We start from the raw sequence: 14,472 nt of genomic DNA, 5'->3' as shown, positions 1-14,472 counted from the left end.
ACTCTCACTAATATCCATGGTCCTCACACTCACTAATATCCATGGTCCTCACACTCTCACTAATATCCATGGTCCCCACACTCACTGATATCCAGCGTCCTCACACTCACTAATATCCAGGGTCCCCAAACTCACTATTATCCATGGTCCTCACACTCACTATTATCCATGGTCCTCACACTCTCACTAATATCCATGGTCCTCACACTCACTAATATCCATGGTCCTCACACTCACTAATATCCATGGTCCCCACACTCACTAATATCCATGGTCCCAACACTCACTAATATCCATGGTCCCCACACTCACTAATATCCATGGTCCTCACACTCTCACTAATATCCATGGTCCTCACACTCTCACTAATATCCATGGTCCTCACACTCACTAATATCCATGGTCCTCACACTCACTAATATCCATGGTTCCAACACTCACTAATATCCATGGTCCCCACTCTCACTAATATCCATGGTCCTCACACTCACTAATATCCATGGTCCTCACACTCACTAATATCCATGGTCCCAACACTCACTAATATCCATGGTCCTCACACTCACTAATATCCATGGTCCTCACACTCTCACTAATATCCATGGTCCTCACACTCACTAATATCCATGGTCCTCACACTCTCACTAATATCCATGGTCCCCACACTCACTGATATCCAGGGTCCTCACACTCACTAATATCCATGGTCCCAAAACTCACTAATATCCATGGTCCTCACACTCACTATTATCCATGGTCCTCACACTCTTACTAATATCCATGGTCCTCACACTCACTAATATCCATGGTCCTCACACTCACTAATATCCATGGTCCTCACACTCACTAATATCCATGGTCCTCAAACTCACTAATATCCATGGTCCTCACACTCTCACTAATATCCACGGTCCTCACACTCACTAATATCCATGGTCCGCACACTCTCACTAATATCCATGGTCCTCATACTCTCACTAATATCCATGGTCCTCAGACTCTCACTAATATCCATGGTCCTCACTCTCACTAATATCCATGGTCCTCACACTCACTAATATCCATGGTCCCCACACTCACTAATATCCATGGTCCTCACACTCACGAATATCCATGGTCCTCACACTCACTAATATCCATGGTCCCCACACTCTCACTAATATCCATGGTCCTCACACTCTCACTAATATCCATGGTCCTCACACTCACTAATATCCATGGTCCTCACACTCACTAATATCCATGGTCCCAACACTCACTAATATCCATGGTCCCCACTCTCACTAATATCCATGGTCCTCACACTCACTAATATCCATGGTCCTCACACTCTCACTAATATCCATGTTCCCCACACTCACTGATATCCAGGGTCCTCACACTCACTAATATCTATGGTCCCCAAACTCACTAATATCCATGGTACTCACACTCACTTTTATCCATGGTCCTCACACTCTCACTAATATCCATGGTCCTCACACTCACTAATATCCATGGTCCTCACACTCACTAATATCCATGGTCCCCACACTTACTAATATCCATGGTCCCCACTCTCACTAATATCCATGGTCCTCACACTCCCTAATATCCATGGTCCTCACACTCTCACTAATATCCATGGTCCCCACACTCACTGATATCCAGGGTCCTCACACTCACTAATATCCATGGTCCCCAAACTCACTAATATCCATGGTACTCACACTCACTATTATCCATGGTCCTCTCACTCTCACTAATATCCATGGTCCTCACACTCACTAATATCCATGGTCCTCACACTCACTAATATCCATGGTCCCCACACTTACTAATATCCATGGTCCCCACTCTCACTAATATCCATGGTCCTCACACTCACTAATATCCATGGTCCTCACACTCTCACTAATATCCATGGTCCTCACACTCACTAATATCCATGGTCCTCACACTCTCACTAATATGCATGGTCCACACACTCACTGATATCCAGGGTCCTCACACTCACTAATATCCAGGGTCCCCAAACTCACTATTATCCATGGTCCTGACACTCACTATTATCCATGGTCCTCACACTCTCACTAATATCCATGGTCCTCACACTCACTAATATCCATGGTCCTCACACTCACTAATATCCATGGTCCCCACACTCACTAATATCCATGGTCCCAACACTCACTAATATCCATGGTCCCCACACTCACTAATATCCATGGTCCTCACACTCACTAATATCCATGGTCCTCACACTCACTAATATCCATGGTCCTCACACTCACTAATATCCATGGTCCCCACACTCACTAATATCCATGGTCCCAACACTCACTAATATCCATGGTCCTCACACTCTCACTAATATCCATGGTCCTCACACTCTCACTAATATCCATGGTCCTCACACTCACTAATATCCATGGTCCTCACACTCACTAATATCCATGGTTCCAACACTCACTAATATCCATGGTCCCCACTCTCACTAATATCCATGGTCCTCACACTCACTAATATCCATGGTCCTCACACTCACTAATATCCATGGTCCCAACACTCACTAATATCCATGGTCCTCACACTCACTAATATCCATGGTCCTCACACTCTCACTAATATCCATGGTCCTCACACTCACTAATATCCATGCTCCTCACACTCTCACTAATATCCATGGTCCCCACACTCACTGATATCCAGGGTCCTCACACTCACTAATATCCATGGTCCCAAAACTCACTAATATCCATGGTCCTCACACTCACTATTATCCATGGTCCTCACACTCTCACTAATATCCATGGTCCTCACACTCACTAATATCCATGGTCCCCACACTCACTAATATCCATGGTCCTCACACTCACTAATATCCATGGTCCTCACACTCACTAATATCCATGGTCCTCAAACTCACTAATATCCATGGTCCTCACACTCTCACTAATATCCACGGTCCTCACACTCACTAATATCCATGGTCCTCACACTCTCACTAATATCCATGGTCCTCAGACTCTCACTAATATCCATGGTCCTCAGACTCTCACTAATATCCATGGTCCTCACTCTCACTAATATCCATGGTCCTCACACTCACTAATATCCATGGTCCCCACACTCACTGATATCCATGGTCCTCACACTCATGAATATCCATGGTCCTCACACTCACTAATATCCATGGTCCCCACACTCTCACTAATATCCATGGTCCTCACACTCTCACTAATATCCATGGTCCTCACACTCACTAATATCCATGGTCCTCACACTCACTAATATCCATGGTCCCAACACTCACTAATATCCATGGTCCCCACTCTCACTAATATCCATGGTCCTCACACTCACTAATATCCATGGTCCTCACACTCTCACTAATATCCATGTTCCCCATACTCACTGATATCCAGGGTCCTCACACTCACTAATATCCATGGTCCCCAAACTCACAAATATCCATGGTACTCACACTCACTTTTATCCATGGTCCTCACACTCTCACTAATATCCATGGTCCTCACACTCACTAATATCCATGGTCCTCACACTCACTAATATCCATGGTCCCCACACTTACTAATATCCATGGTCCCCACTCTCACTAATATCCATGGTCCTCACACTCCCTAATATCCATGGTCCTCACACTCTCACTGATATCCATGGTCCCCACAATCACTGATATCCAGGGTCCTCACACTCACTAATATCCATGGTCCCCAAACTCACTAATATCCATGGTACTCACACTCACTATTATCCATGGTCCTCACACTCTCACTAATATCCATGGTCCTCACACTCACTAATATCCATGGTCCTCACACTCACTAATATCCATGGTCCCCACACTTACTAATATCCATGGTCCCCACTCTCACTAATATCCATGGTCCTCACACTCACTAATATCCATGGTCCTCACACTCTCACTAATATCCATGGTCCTCACACTCACTAATATCCATGGTCCTCACACTCTCACTAATATCCATGGTCCCCACACTCACTGATATCCAGGGTCCTCACACTCACTAATATCCAGGGTCCCCAAACTCACTATTATCCATGGTCCTCACACTCACTATTATCCATGGTCCTCACACTCTCACTAATATCCATGGTCCTCACACTCACTAATATCCATGGTCCTCACACTCACTAATATCCATGGTCCCCACACTCACTAATATCCATGGTCCCAACACTCACTAATATCCATGGTCCCCACACTCACTAATATCCATGGTCCTCACACTCTCACTAATATCCATGGTCCTCACACTCTCACTAATATCCATGGTCCTCACACTCACTAATATCCATGGTCCTCACACTCACTAATATCCATGGTTCCAACACTCACTAATATCCATGGTCCCCACTCTCACTAATATCCATGGTCCTCACACTCACTAATATCCATGGTCCTCACACTCTCATTAATATCCATGGTTCTCACACTCTCACTAATATCCATGGTCCCCACACTCACTGATATCCAGGGTCCTCACACTCTCACTAATATCCATGGTCCCCAAACTCACTAATATCCATGGTCCTCACACTCACTATTATCCATGGTCCTCACACTCTCACTAATATCCATGGTCCTCACACTCACTAATATCCATGGTCCTCACACTCACGAATATCCATGGTCCCCACACTTACTAATATCCATGGTCCTCACACTCACTAATATCCATGGTCCTCACACTCACTAATATCCATGGTCCTCACACTCACTAATATCCATGGTCCTCACACTCTCACGAATATCCATGGTCCTCACACTCACTAATATCCATGGTCCTCACACTCTCACTAATATGCATGGTCCTCACACTCTCACTAATATCCATGGTCCTCACACTCACTAATATCCATGGTCCTCACACTCACTAATATCCATGGTCCCCACACTCACTAATATCCATGGTCCCCACACTCACTAATATCCATGGTCCTCACACTCTCACTAATATCCATGGTCCTCACACTCTCACTAATATCCATGGTCCCCACACTCACTAATATCCATGGTCCTCACACTCTCACTAATATCCATGGTCCTCACACTCACTAATATCCATGGTCCTCACACTCACGAATATCCATGGTCCCAACACTCACTAATATCCATGGTCCCCACTCTCACTAATATCCATGGTCCCCACACTCACTAATATCCATGGTCCTCACACTCTCACTAATATCCATGGTCCTCACACTCTCACTAATATCCATGGTCCCCACACTCACTAATATCCATGGTCCTCACACTCACTCATATCCATGGTCCTCACACTCAGTAATATCCATGGTCCTCACACTCTCACTAATATCCATGGTCCCCACACTCACTGATATCCAGGGTCCTCACACTCACTGATATCCATGGTCCCCAAACTCACTAATATCCATGGTCCTCACACTCACTATTATCCATGGTCCTCACACTCTCACTAATATCCATGCTCCTCACACTCACTAATATCCATGGTCCTCACACACACTAATATCCATGGTCCCCACACTCACTAATATCCATGGTCCTCACACTCACTAATATCCATGGTCCTCACACTCACTAATATCCATGGTCCTCACACTCTCACTAATATCCATGGTCCTCACACTCACTAATATCCATGGTCCTCACACTCTCACTAATATCCATGGTCCTCACACTCACGAATATCCATGGTCCCCACACTCACTAATATCCATGGTCCTCACACTCACTAATATCCATGGTCCCCACACTCACTAATATCCATGGTCCTCACACTCTCACGAATATCCATGGTCCTCACACTCTCACTAATATCCATGGTCCTCACACTCACTAATATCCATGGTCCTCACACTCTCACTAATATCCATGGTCCTCACACTCACTAATATCCATGGTCCTCACACTCTCACTAATATCCATGGTCCCCACACTCACTGATATCCAGGGTCCTCACACTCACTAATATCCATGGTCCCAAAACTCACTAATATCCATGGTCCTCACACTCTCTATTATCCATGGTCCTCACACTCTCACTAATATCCATGGTCCTCACACTCACTAATATCCATGGTCCACACACTCACTAATATCCATGGTCCCCACACTCACTAATATCCATGGTCCTCACACTCACTAATATCCATGGTCCTCACACTCACTAATATCCATGGTCCTCACACTCACTAATATCCATGGTCCTCACACTCTCACTAATATCCACGGTCCTCACACTCACTAATATCCATGGTCCTCACACTCTCACTAATATCCATGGTCCCAACACTCACTAATATCCATGGTCCCCACTCTCACTAATATCCATGGTCCCCACACTCACTAATATCCATGGTCCTCACACTCTCACTAATATCCATGGTCCTCACACTCTCACTAATATCCATGGTCCCCACACTCACTAATATCCATGGTCCTCACACTCACTAATATCCATGGTCCTCACACTCAGTAATATCCATGGTCCTCACACTCTCACTAATATCCATGGTCCCCACACTCACTAATATCCATGGTCCACACACTCACTAATATCCATGGTCCCCACACTCACTAATATCCATGGTACTCACACTCACTAATATCCATGGTCCTCACACTCACTAATATCCATGGTCCTCACACTCTCACTAATATCCACGGTCCTCACACTCACTAATATCCATGGTCCTCACACTCTCACTAATATCCATGGTCCTCAGACTCTCACTAATATCCATGGTCCCCACACTCACTAATATCCATGGTCCCCACACTCACTAATATCCATGGTCCCCACTCTCTCACAAATATCCATGGTCCCCACACTCACTAATATCCAGGGTCCTCACACTCACTAATATCCAGGGTCCTCACACTCTCACTAATATTCATGGTCCTCACATTCTCACGAATATCCATGGTCCCCACACTCACTAATATCCATGGTCCCCACACTCACTAATATCCATGGTCCTCACACTCACTAATATCCATGGTCCTCACACTCACTAATATCCATGGTCCTCACACTCTCACTAATATCCACGGTCCTCACACTCACTAATATCCATGGTCCTCACACTCTCACTAATATCCATGGTCCTCAGACTCTCACTAATATCCATGGTCCCCACACTCACTAATATCCATGGTCCCCACACTCACTAATATCCATGGTCCCCACTCTCTCACTAATATCCATGGTCCCCACACTCACTAATATCCAGGGTCCTCACACTCACTAATATCCAGGGTCCTCACACTCTCACTAATATTCATGGTCCTCACATTCTCACGAATATCCATGGTCCCCACACTCACTAATATCCATGGTCCCCACACTCACTAATATCCATGGTCCTCACACTCTCACTAATATCCATGGTCCCCACACTCACTAATATCCATGGTCCTCACACTCACTAATATCCATGGTCCCCACACTCACTAATATCCATGGTCCTCACACTCTCACTAATATCCATGGTCCCCACACTCACTAATATCCATGGTCCTCACACTCACTAATATCCATGGTCCCCACACTCACTAATATCCATGGTCCTCACATTCTCACTAATATCCATGCTCCTCACACTCTCACTAATATCCATGGTCCTCACACTCACTAATATCCATGGTCCTCACACTCACTAATATCCAGGGTCCCAACACTCACTAATATCCATGGTCCCCACTCTCACTAATATCCATGGTCCTCACACTCACTAATATCCATGGTCCTCACACTCTCACTAATATCCATGGTCCTCACACTCACTAATATCCATGGTCCTCACACTCTCACTAATATCCATGGTCCCCACACTCACTGATATCCAGGGTCCTCACACTCACTAATATCCATGGTCCCCAAACTCACTATTATCCATGGTCCTCACACTCACTATTATCCATGGTCCTCACACTCTCACTAATATCCATGGTCCTCACACTCACTAATATCCATGGTCCCCACACTCACTAATATCCATGGTCCTCACACTCACTAATATCCATGGTCCTCACACTCTCACTAATATCCATGGTCCCCACACTCACTAATATCCATGGTCCTCACACTCACTAATATCCATGGTCCCCACACTCACTAATATCCATGGTCCTCACATTCTCACTAATATCCATGCTCCTCACACTCTCACAAATATCCATGGTCCCCACTCTCTCACTAATATCCATGGTCCCCACACTCACTAATATCCATGGTCCTCACACTCACTAATATCCATGGTCCTCACACTCACTAATATCCAGGGTCCCAACACTCACTAATATCCATGGTCCCCACTCTCACTAATATCCATGGTCCTCACACTCACTAATATCCATGGTCCTCACACTCTCACTAATATCCATGGTCCTCACACTCACTAATATCCATGGACCTCACACTCTCACTAATATCCATGGTCCCCACACTCACTGATATCCAGGGTCCTCACACTCACTAATATCCATGGTCCCCAAACTCACTATTATCCATGGTCCTCACACTCACTATTATCCATGGTCCTCACACTCTCACTAATATCCATGGTCCTCACACTCACTAATATCCATGGTCCCCACACTCACTAATATCCATGGTCCTCACACTCACTAATATCCATGGTCCTCACACTCTCACTAATATCCATGGTCCCCACACTCACTAATATCCATGGTCCTCACACTCACTAATATCCATGGTCCCCACACTCACTAATATCCATGGTCCTCACATTCTCACTAATATCCATGCTCCTCACACTCTCACTAATATCCATGGTCCTCACACTCACTAATATCCATGGTCCTCACACTCACTAATATCCAGGGTCCCAACACTCACTAATATCCATGGTCCCCACTCTCACTAATATCCATGGTCCTCACACTCACTAATATCCATGGTCCTCACACTCTCACTAATATCCATGGTCCTCACACTCACTAATATCCATGGTCCTCACACTCTCACTAATATCCATGGTCCCCACACTCACTGATATCCAGGGTCCTCACACTCACTAATATCCATGGTCCCCAAACTCACTATTATCCATGGTCCTCACACTCACTATTATCCATGGTCCTCACACTCTCACTAATATCCATGGTCCCCACACTCACTAATATCCATGGTCCTCACACTCACTAATATCCATGGTCCTCACACTCACTAATATCCATGGTCCTCACACTCACTAATATCCATGGTCCTCAGACTCTCACTAATATCCATGGTCCTCACACTCACTAATATCCATGGTCCTCACACTCACTAATATCCATGGTCCCCACACTCACTAATATCCATGGTCCCCACACTCACTAATATCCATGGTCCCCACACTCACAAATATCCATGGTCCTCACACTCACTAATATCCATGGACCCCACACTCACTAATATCCATGGTCCTCACACTCTCACTAATATCCATGGTCCTCACACTCTCACTAATATCCATGGTCCTCACACTCACTAATATCCATGGTCCTCACACTCACTAATATCCATGGTCCCAACACTCACTAATATCCATGGTCCCCACTCTCACTAATATCCATGGTCCTCACACTCTCATTAATATCCATGGTCCTCACACTCACTAATATCCATGGTCCTCACACTCTCACTAATATCCATGGTCCCCACACTCACTGATATCCAGGGTCCTCACACTCACTAATATCCATGGTCCCCAAACTCACAAATATCCATGGTCCTCACACTCACTATTATCCATGGTCCTCACACTCTCACTAATATCCATGGTCCTCACACTCACTAATATCCATGGTCCTCACACTCACTAATATCCATGGTCCCCACACTCACTAATATCCATGGTCCTCACACTCACTAATATCCATGGTCCTCACACTCTCACTAATATCCATGGTCCTCACACTCTCACTAATATCCATGGTCCTCACACTCACTAATATCCATGGTCCTCACACTCTCACTAATATCCATGGTCCCCACACTCACTGATATCCAGGGTCCTCACACTCACTAATATCCATGGTCCCCAAACTCACTATTATCCATGGTCCTCACACTCACTATTATCCATGGTCCTCACACTCTCACTAATATCCATGGTCCTCACACTCACTAATATCCATGGTCCCCACACTCACTAATATCCATGGTCCTCACACTCACTAATATCCATGGTCCTCACACTCTCACTAATATCCATGGTCCCCACACTCACTAATATCCATGGTCCTCACACTCACTAATATCCATGGTCCCCACACTCACTAATATCCATGGTCCTCACATTCTCACTAATATCCATGCTCCTCACACTCTCACTAATATCCATGGTCCACACACTCACTAATATCCATGGTCCTCACACTCACTAATATCCAGGGTCCCAACACTCACTAATATCCATGGTCCCCACTCTCACTAATATCCATGGTCCTCACACTCACTAATATCCATGGTCCTCACACTCTAACTAATATCCATGGTCCTCACACTCACTAATATCCATGGTCCTCACACTCTCACTAATATCCATGGTCCCCACACTCACTGATATCCAGGGTCCTCACACTCACTAATATCCATGGTCCCCAAACTCACTATTATCCATGGTCCTCACACTCACTATTATCCATGGTCCTCACACTCTCACTAATATCCATGGTCCCCACACTCACTAATATCCATGGTCCTCACACTCACTAATATCCATGGTCCTCACACTCACTAATATCCATGGTCCTCACACTCACTAATATCCATGGTCCTCAGACTCTCACTAATATCCATGGTCCTCACACTCACTAATATCCATGGTCCTCACACTCACTAATATCCATGGTCCCCACACTCACTAATATCCATGGTCCCCACACTCACTAATATCCATGGTCCCCACACTCACAAATATCCATGGTCCTCACACTCACTAATATCCATGGACCCCACACTCACTAATATCCATGGTCCTCACACTCTCACTAATATCCATGGTCCTCACACTCTCACTAATATCCATGGTCCTCACACTCACTAATATCCATGGTCCTCACACTCACTAATATCCATGGTCCCAACACTCACTAATATCCATGGTCCCCACTCTCACTAATATCCATGGTCCTCACACTCTCATTAATATCCATGGTCCTCACACTCACTAATATCCATGGTCCTCACACTCTCACTAATATCCATGGTCCCCACACTCACTGATATCCAGGGTCCTCACACTCACTAATATCCATGGTCCCCAAACTCACAAATATCCATGGTCCTCACACTCACTATTATCCATGGTCCTCACACTCTCACTAATATCCATGGTCCTCACACTCACTAATATCCATGGTCCTCACACTCACTAATATCCATGGTCCCCACACTCACTAATATCCATGGTCCTCACACTCACTAATATCCATGGTCCTCACACTCTCACTAATATCCATGGTCCTCACACTCTCACTAATATCCATGGTCCTCACACTCACTAATATCCATGGTCCTCACACTCTCACTAATATCCATGGTCCTCAGACTCTCACTAATATCCATGGTCCTCACACTCACTAATATCCATGGTCCCCACACTCACTAATATCCATGGTCCCCACACTCACTAATATCCATGGTCCCCACACTCACTAATATCCATGGTCCTCACACTCTCACTAATATCCATGGTCCTCACACTCACTAATATCCATGGTCCTCACACTCACTAATATCCATGGTCCTCACACTCACTAATATCCATGGTCCTCACACTCACTAATATCCATGGTCCTCACACTCTCACTAATATCCATGGTCCTCACACTCACTAATATCCATGGTCCTCACACTCTCACTAATATCCATGGTCCCCACACTCACTGATATCCAGGGTCCTCACACTCACTAATATGCATGGTCCCCAAACTCACTAATATCCATGGTCCTCAAACTCACTATTATCCATGGTCCTCACACTCTCACTAATATCCATGGTCCTCACACTCACTAATATCCATGGTCCCCACACTCACTAATATCCATTGTCCTCACACTCACTAATATCCATGGTCCTCACACTCACTAATATCCATGGTCCTCACACTCTCACTAATATCCATGGTCCTCACACTCACTAATATCCATGGTCCTCACACTCTCACTAATATCCATGGACCTCAGACTCTCACTAATATCCATGGTCCTCACACTCACTAATATCCATGGTCCCCACACTCACTAATATCCATGGTCCTCACACTCACTAATATCCATGGTCCTCACACTCACTAATATCCATGGTCCTCACACTCACTAATATCCATGGTCCTCAGACTCTCACTAATATCCATGGTCCTCACACTCACTAATATCCATGGTCCTCACACTCACTAATATCCATGGTCCCCACACTCACTAATATCCATGGTCCCCACACTCACTAATATCCATGGTCCCCACACTCACAAATATCCATGGTCCTCACACTCACTAATATCCATGGACCCCACACTCACTAATATCCATGGTCCTCACACTCTCACTAATATCCATGGTCCTCACACTCTCACTAATATCCATGGTCCTCACACTCACTAATATCCATGGTCCTCACACTCACTAATATCCATGGTCCCAACACTCACTAATATCCATGGTCCCCACTCTCACTAATATCCATGGTCCTCACACTCTCATTAATATCCATGGTCCTCACACTCACTAATATCCATGGTCCTCACACTCTCACTAATATCCATGGTCCCCACACTCACTGATATCCAGGGTCCTCACACTCACTAATATCCATGGTCCCCAAACTCACGAATATCCATGGTCCTCACACTCACTATTATCCATGGTCCTCACACTCTCACTAATATCCATGGTCCTCACACTCACTAATATCCATGGTCCTCACACTCACTAATATCCATGGTCCCCACACTCACTAATATCCATGGTCCTCACACTCACTAATATCCATGGTCCTCACACTCTCACTAATATCCATGGTCCTCACACTCTCACTAATATCCATGGTCCTCACACTCACTAATATCCATGGTCCTCACACTCTCACTAATATCCATGGTCCTCAGACTCTCACTAATATCCATGGTCCTCACACTCACTAATATCCATGGTCCTCACACTCACTAATATCCATGGTCCCCACACTCACTAATATCCATGGTCCCCACACTCACTAATATCCATGGTCCCCACACTCTCACTAATATCCATGGTCCTCACACTCTCACTAATATCCATGGTCCTCACACTCACTAATATCCATGGTCCTCACACTCACTAATATCCATGGTCCTCACACTCACTAATATCCATGGTCCTCACACTCACTAATATCCATGGTCCCAACACTCACTAATATCCATGGTCCTCACACTCACTAATATCCATGGTCCTCACACTCTCACTAATATCCATGGTCCTCACACTCACTAATATCCATGGTCCTCACACTCTCACTAATATCCATGGTCCCCACACTCACTGATATCCAGGGTCCTCACACTCACTAATATGCATGGTCCCCAAACTCACTAATATCCATGGTCCTCAAACTCACTATTATCCATGGTCCTCACACTCTCACTAATATCCATGGTCCTCACACTCACTAATATCCATGGTCCCCACACTCACTAATATCCATTGTCCTCACACTCACTAATATCCATGGTCCTCACACTCACTAATATCCATGGTCCTCACACTCTCACTAATATCCATGGTCCTCACACTCACTAATATCCATGGTCCTCACACTCTCACTAATATCCATGGTCCTCAGACTCTCACTAATATCCATGGTCCTCACACTCACTAATATCCATGGTCCTCACACTCACTAATATCCATGGTCCTCACACTCACTAATATCCATGGTCCCCACACTCACTAATATCCATGGTCCCCACACTCACTAATATCCATGGTCCTCACACTCTCACTAATATCCATGGTCCTCACACTCTCACTAATATCCATGGTCCCCACACTCACTAATATCCATGGTCCCCACACTCACTAATATCCATGGTCCCCACACTCACTAATATCCATGGTCCCCACACTCTCACTAATATCCATGGTCCCCACACTCACACTAATATCCATGGTCCTCACACTCTCACTAATATCCATGGTCCTCACACTCTCACTAATATCCATGGTCCCCACACTCACTAATATCCAGGGTCCTCACACTCGCACTAATATCCATGGTCCCCACACTCACTAATATCCAGGGTCCTCACACTCACTAATATCCAGGGTCCTCACACTCTCACTAATATCCATGGTCCTCACACTCACTAATATCCATGGTCCTCACACTCACTAATATCCATGGTCCTCACACTCTCACTAATATCCATGGTCCTCACACTCACTAATATCCATGGTCCTCACACTC

The sequence above is a fragment of the Heptranchias perlo genome, chromosome 4 (genome assembly GCF_035084215.1).
Source record: "Heptranchias perlo isolate sHepPer1 chromosome 4, sHepPer1.hap1, whole genome shotgun sequence".
Taxonomy (NCBI): Eukaryota; Metazoa; Chordata; class Chondrichthyes; order Hexanchiformes; family Hexanchidae; genus Heptranchias; species Heptranchias perlo.
Note: the sequence above shows the minus strand (reverse complement) of the source record.